The 7884-nt window shown below is 38.4% G+C and overlaps 1 non-coding gene across 1 annotated transcript; it reads left to right on the top strand.

Moving 5' to 3' along the window:
- The first annotated feature begins 304 nt into the window (after positions 1 to 304).
- On the top strand, positions 305 to 377 carry Trnai-aau (transfer RNA isoleucine (anticodon AAU)). The gene has a single exon. It is a non-coding gene; the product is annotated as a tRNA-Ile (tRNA).
- The last annotated feature ends 7507 nt before the right edge of the window (positions 378 to 7884 follow it).

Genomic DNA, 7884 nt, shown 5'->3' with positions numbered 1-7884 from the left:
AACTTGATGTTTTGAAAGCACAAAAAGCCGACCACTTGTTCAAAACCACGATGGTTTCACGGTCAGACGGGCCTAGACCCCAAAACAGCAACGATATCGAAGCAAGCTTTTTCAGTTTTATTTCAAATAACCACAAAAAGGGATTCTTAGTAGAAATCCATGCACCACGTCCCAGTATGAGAACAAGAATTATTTTGGAATGAAAGGTGATGGAATTTGTTGAAGGGATAATGTCACAGATGACATTCCAATCCTAGCAGTATGCAGGATGTTAGTCCTGTGAACCTAGTTTAAGGCCAACAAGTCTCCTGTAGCTCAGTGGTAGAGCATCTGAACTAATAATCGGAAGGTCTTAGGTTCGACTCCTGATAGGAGCACTCGGATTTTTTTTCCGAGTATGCCTGTGTCACTTACTGAATGATACACCACTCTCAAGATTTTTTTTGTTTCTACAACATATTATATATTTTAGCAGTAAACGACCTCATGTATTCCTGGTAAACGGCTTACTTTGTTGCTAGGCTCAAGTAATTTTATTTTAATTTCCTTCTTCGATCCAGTGTCGCAAAAAGTATACATGGACTAGACTTGGATGTAATATGTCAAATAAGAGGAAGAGGTTTTCATTCGATTTCCAAACACCGAGTTTTTTTTTTCTATTTTAACCAACTTTGAAATTTTTGGATATCGGATGAAACACACTTTCGAGTACAGTAAAACCTTGCGAGTAAGAACCTTCATTTTTAAATTTAGCCTTAACAGGTTTTTACATAAATGGTAATTAACAGAAATTTAGGCTATCTGGGTTCTTTTAAAATAGGTTATTTTTTCTGTAGAATTTAGTGTTATTCGGCCTTCGTCCCCTAGGCAGCAGCCAGGTTTTCTCCATTCCTTATATAAAATTTGAATAAGATGTAAATACAGAATTAAAAATTTCACATAAAAGTGACTATAATAAGTAAAATCGAAAGATCATACGAATCTTCAGAACATCAACATGTACATTTGCTGTTAAAATTCTTTGCCCAATTTCAACTTAGAACCTGTTTCAAATTTTAGGGTAAACATGTTCTTGTTTAGAGGGGGTCTAACTGACAAATTTTAGGCTAACGGGTTCTCAGAAAATAGGTTCTTACTCGCGGGGCTTTACTGTGTTTGCTACAGCTTCTCAAACCATTAATAATTCTTGGTGAAATTCAAAGCAAAATTTCACCAAATTTTGTAAGAATTAAGATCGAATTTCCAAACCTCCTTCATAGTAGTTATATTTCCTTTCAGTTTCATCCTATGAATTATTAATGACTTGAGAAGTACATGTCCTCTCTTCAGAATTTTCTGAGTTTGCGATTTGGCAAATTTATCAATGTGCACATCTGCAACAATATAAAAGATGAAGTCAAATCCGATGTCACGGATATATATTTAACAATTATTCCACGAGCGCGCTTTGGATATGAAAGTATAGATAGCCAACGAGGCGTGTAGCGCCGAGTTGGCTATAATCATCTCATATCCAACAAGCACGAGTGGAGTAATTTTTTTTTTATAAAAAACAATCAATAAACATTGCTAGAGCTTGCTGATTTCGCTTGTAGGCAGAGGGGAAGTTTGGACGTATACATCATATTATTTAAGTATCAACCGACGGTATTCAGCACAGAGTACTAATTTGCGACACTGTTCAGATCGAAGTGGTGCGTGAAAGAAACAAAACCAATAAAATCAGTATTGTAAAACAGCATTTTTAGAACTCGACTTTCGCCCAACCACAAAGGGTCGCCAAAATCCACCCGTTCCCTGATGCAATGAGGTTGTAAAAGACCAGTACACCTAGAGAGGCATGTTTCGTTGGAACACTCGTTATTATTTATATTCATCATTTGTTAGTTAGCCAAGAAAGTGGAAAAACTGCCTGAATATATAACAATCATGACAAGCATGCATAAGATTAGGTTAAAAAAAACTTACAACAAAGGTATGAGTGACTGTAAAAATGCTTCGAAACTCATTAATAATTCATAAGCCCATTGACCTTACAAATGGTCGACAATACATCACGTGCAGTGACCTTATATCGAGGAACCTCCTCCTTATTAGTATGCGGTGTTTTATCAGCTGACAAAACACTCCTCGTTAGTTTGCGATGTTTTTCCCGTATGCTAATTCCCAACGTTCACAAAAGCATAATTGTTATGAGCTCTATTGCCACACGCTTTTCCAGGAATATTTTGAAGCCGTTCAAAAATTCATAGGGCAAGAACCCGATAAAACACTCGTGCTAGATTATTAGCGGAGCTCCGCACGCCGGAGGCGTGCGTGCAGAGCTTCATAGCTAAGAGAATTTGGTAACCCGTGCGAGAAATTTTGGTTTGGTTATGACGTCACTTTTGTCCATCCATACGACCGTACGACCGTACGCAGCCACATAAAAACTTAGGTGTGTGAAGCCGTGCTGCGACCCGCGTTTGTTTGGCGGGAAGCTGCATCGCCAACTGCTTTAATTAAGAAAACAAAAAGATCTTTTGAAGAGAACAAAATACAAAGTCAATTTATGTGACCGACAGCGGGAGAAACAGCAAGACGTCTAGCGGCGGGAGAAACAAATCGACTGGCAGAATCTTCAGGTGAAACCATTTTACTCCAATCCTGCGTGACGAAACTTGGATTTCTGCTCTTTACGTGAAGCGTTTCGCTCACTTGACGTTGTAAAACAAACGAAAAACGTTAGCTATGGAATAAATAGGACTTGTTATTGTCCGGAGAGGCGAGTCTATTTATGTAATTTTGTTGACAAAACTTTGCTGGTTTGCCGTCTTGCAAGATCTTGATTTCTTGCCCCTGATTTCTTGCAGTGTTAACACGCCGTTTAATTTAAGCTGAAGCTGCTAAATACGGCTAACTTCAGGGGAGTCTTTTGAGATCATTTTTTTGGTCCATGTTGATTAATTCCCTGGGAGTTTTATGTTCTAATGGGGTGATTTTCCGCTTTTCCTCGCTTTAGAATTTTGGGGTGATTTTCCGCCATTCCCTATTTCGCCGTTCCACCCTTCCGGTTTTTAGCGTCACTGGCATCCGAACATTTTTACTCCGTTCTGGCGCGTCGAAACGTTGGATTTTTCCTCTTGAAGTGGAGCGTTTTGCTCACTTAACGTTGTAAAACGAACGAAAAAAATCAGCAATGGAATAGAAGCACTGGTTATTCTCAGAAGAGGCGTGTATATTCTTGTGATTTTGTTGACAAAACTTTGCTGGTTTGCTGTTTTGCAAGATGTTGACACGCAGTTTATAAGCTTATAAAGCTATAAAATAAGTTACTGCTAACTTCAGAATAGTCTTTTGAGGTAATTTTATTGGTCCATGTTCATTATTTCCTTTGGAGTTATATTCTAATCTCGTCCAATTTTGCCTTTCAACAGCGGGAAAAAGAGCAAGGCGACTAGCGGCGGAAACGCCACATCATGAAGAGCGGCCGAAGAGAAATCATTTTTATACTCTGTTCCGACACGACGAAACATTGGATTTTTCCTCTTGAAGTGAAACTTTTCGCTCTTTTAACTTTTTAAAACGAACGAAAAATTCAGCAATGGGACAAAAGGATTGTTTATTCTCCAAAGAGGCGAGTATATTATTATTTATATCTATTTATGTGACAGTATATTTTTGTTAACAAAACTTTGCTGTTTTGCAAGATATTGTTTTTCTTGCAGTGTTGACCATGCAACTCATTCAACTTTTAGCTACTGCTAACTTTACAGCAGTCTTTTGAGCTCGCTTTTTGGTCCATGTTTGTTATTTTCCTTGGAGTTTTATTTTCTAATCTCATCCCATTTTGCTTCATTTAAGAAAATTTTATTCTCAGGTAAAATAGTCAGTCAAACAAACGTCTCGCTACACAGTGTCGTTGACATAAACTTACAGTTTATATAAACTGACAAGTTTTCCTCGCATAAGCTTATATATTTCTAATTTTAAACATTGCATAATTGACTGGTAGTACAAGCAATAACTGACAAAGGACAGATAGGTACTGTTACAATAAATAAAGGGGTAAGTGTCTAAGGAACACTGTCACGGAGATGATGCTGTGTTTGGACAAGACTGCTCAAACATTCAACAAACAACCATTTCTTCAACATCAAGCTACTCTAAGGGAACCGAGGAACAAAGTAAAATCATTTTTTAAGCGATTTCTGTAAATCCACAGCAAGAAGTTGAAAAACTGGCTGCAATCCATTCCCATCCTAGCAGTTTACAGAGAAAAATTATAAATACCAGTTTCTGTGCACGAGTAGCTATAGAGTTTTTGTTAACAAAAGTGAACCATTATTCTAACGTCTCTGTCAATTTGAAGAGGTGTCATTGCTCCTTCAAGTGGACATGACTGACTTGATAGTTGGGGTTAGCTTCAGTTTCACCAGTTTATCTGCTTAGCCTCCTGGGCCCGGTTGTTCCAAAGCCGATAAAGGCTTATCCCAGATTAAAGATTAACCAAGGTTTTCATCTCGCTCATTTAAAATGTTTTCTAAAAAAGCTAATATATTTTAAGCTAACGGTAAAGATATGTCCAAGGTAAAACTGAGGAGCAAAAATCTTTTTGAAGAGATTTCCTTAATTGGCAATTAAAACCGAACTAAAGTTCACGTTAACCCAGGATTAGCTTAATCGGGATTTAAACAACTGGGCCCTAAACTAAGGCTAAAATCTATTACAGGTAGACGCTATGATTTAAAAACACTCTGGAGAACGATATTTGCTGTAAGATTCAACATTTTAAGTTAACGTGCAAAAGCAAGACATAAAGTACTGTGTGAAAATATAGTTCACTGGCGAGGACTTATACGTTATATCTTCCTTTTTCACGTTAACTTACTTTGTTCCTTTGATATAACAGGTCATTACAGTGATCCTATGTGAAAATATGGCTGATTCACTTAGTATGAATATTCCCTGTTGTCTTTGCTTCTCTCGACATTTTGTTAATGTTGGAAAACGCGAGAACCTTCTCGGAGAGAGGGGTGCTGGACGCTAGGGTTGTCACGCCGATGTAACAAGCGTTACAGGTTGTAGAACGAAGGGATTTGTAACGCAACGGAATGTAATAGTGAGTAACTTTATAATTCTTTGTGCAATCACCACCAAACTTCCAAACTTTGTGGCTCTTCCTAACATTATCTGGCAATAATTTGGTATGATAATTGATTGTTCACTTGACTTGATGTTTACAATGGCAGCAATTAAGATTTCAGTTGACAGCCCATTTCTCCACATTTGTTTTCTTTTTCCTTGTTATGAGAAAGTTTAAGTTCTTTTTCTGATGACTTTTCCATGTGTACACCATTTTAATTCTTAGTTATAGATTTCGATAACTTTTGAACTACTTTGGATGGTCAGCTTCTGCGGTTATTTAGATAAGAAGAAATCCAAGATGACGTCTATAAAAAAATATTACGTAATGCTCGTGTAATGTGGCATCATATGGCACCCCCCTCCCTCCCCCCCCCCCCCGTTCCCCTGCCCAAGCTCAGGAATGAAAAAGGAATCAAGAAAACAAGCTGAATAGGGCCTTAAATAGCTATATTGACACAATTCTTCGTCGCACCTTTTGTACAGCAGGCGTATTTTGTAATCAAGTTCACTGAAATGGCTGTTGCTTTCTCCTTTCACGTAGAATTGCATAAATGTCCAGTGGCTTAAGAATATCCTCGTACAGTAGCGCCATCTCTTGTTTGCTTAATTTCAGCGCTGCAGCAGTGAGTCGACAATCTTGTCGCAATATGTGCCGAGTATCAATCGAGGGACAGGGTGTGCTGGCCAGGCGTGTAAGCGATTGTATCTTACCTCGCTTTTTGTCGATAGTTTTGTTTGCTGATTCGTTAGAGAGGGTCGAGTGACAAGGATAGCTGATAATGCGTGCACGAGGCGGTATCTTGGGACTCTTGTACACATGCCTGATCTCCTCTCGTTCACTGACTCGACGTTGCTGTTTGTAGCTTCCGGGTCGCTCTATCTCCGTCAGTGACAGGGATCTTGTTTGCCGTGTATCGTAGTGGACAGTGGCGATGCCAGGCTCTATGGCTGTAAATTTTTTCAAATTCATCTGCCTTTGTATTTCCTCAAATATCTCTGACCAACTTTGGAAATTATCGATGTTTATAATCAAACTCATTTCTAGCAATTAACAGTTCGTGGATTGAAAAATTATTTTATAAACATTGGTGAAGAGACGTACTTTGATTACTCTTGATCCAATCGTTCATAAAGAGTGAATGCGAAGTGTTAGCACAGTAGGCAAATGACGTTTCATGTCAACGGCATATCAACGGTGATCAAGATCGAACTTCTCTTTACGATGTTATTACATTATAAAGCACACCAATGAGAAGAATTAAGAAAGTAATCAGGAACTTTTTGTTGCGGGCCAAACAAATCCCACATTAATACCAGGTATTACATGTACACAGTTTCGTAACCTTAATGACGTCAATCTATTTTGTACTAAAGGTAAACCTAATGGCACGTTGGAATGGCATGGTTCTATGGCATTTTAAATGACAAATTTCAACTATAACTGTGTTCAACAGCAATCTCAGGAAAATTAACGTTTCTATGTCACCGAAACTTTATTTGTAAGTATGTAATCATCTTGCCATGTAAACCAAAACTGTTTTCAACGAGATTAACTGCAAATTGCGTTTCTATGTCAACCAAAACTATTTACAACAAAATTTACTGGGATACAATGCCTTAACGTCATTTATTTAATACCTGGTATTTCCTTTGTTTAGTCGGGTACCGGGCAGTTTATGATCATCTATTTTCTCCTTTTCCTGTCTATACATAACGTGTTAATGTTGTAAAGAGAATTTGGTATTGATCGTTTTTGTTATTTTAATTCAAGAAAGCTTTATTCGCCTATGAGCGTTAAACGAAACAAACTTGAAAATTCGTTTAGTTTTCACTGATCGATTGGATAGCAGCCGAACGTTTATCACAGTCACAGAAATTCGCTGTTTCTAGAAACGAGGTTATAATCTCCAACGCACGTTTCTATGCCAACCCAAGCTATTTACAACAACACAATACCTTGTATTTTCTTGCTTCAGTCAGCTACCGGACAGTTACAAATGCTCTATATTCTCATTACCTATCTGTACCTAATGCACTAAGACTGTAAGGAGAAAATCGACAACGATCGTTCTTGATATTTTAATTCTGTAAGTTTGTATTCCTCTATAAAGCAGTGTGGATTTCCGGGTTGGCCTGCTACCGAAGGCTACTCACAGCCGAAACAAGTCTTTCTGATTACCATGAGTGTCATAATCAACATTGAAGATTTTCAGGATTGGTCTGAAATTTTTATGGAAATCGAAAGGCAAAGAAATCTCAGGGTATTTACAGCCATTGAGCCTGGCACCTCGCACATCCGCCGCGGAGAAAAAAAACCAAGGTCTCCGTCAGCGAAGGAGAGAGAACCGACTGAACTCTACAAGCAGATGGGTGAAAGTGAAGGGAAAGTGAACAGTAACCAGCTCGCTATACCACAGCGCCACGTGCGTTCTAACAGTACGCCATGTTCTGTAATCGATACTAAAGAGCTACATCGAGACTCTCGACTCACTGATGCAGCCTTGAAATTAAACGACGAGCAAATGATGTTATTGTACGAGGACATTCTAAAGCCTTTGGACGTTTACTCCATTTTGCGCGAGCAAAGAAAGGAAATGTCGTTGAGTTAAGTGCAATTCCAGTGATATTATGACCTTTATTTGGTCCTGCCTGCTGATGAACGATGGCACATTAAGGAAATGGGTGTTTTAACTATGAACTGTATCTGTAGCCGCTATAAATCAACCAGCGCTGACTACGCAAAGTCTTATCAACTGG

Source organism: Pavona decussata, unplaced genomic scaffold (assembly GCF_977016875.1).
Source record: "Pavona decussata unplaced genomic scaffold, jaPavDecu1.1 SCAFFOLD_300, whole genome shotgun sequence".
Lineage (NCBI taxonomy): Eukaryota > Metazoa > Cnidaria > Anthozoa > Scleractinia > Agariciidae > Pavona > Pavona decussata.
This window is presented reverse-complemented; position numbering and strand designations above follow the sequence as displayed.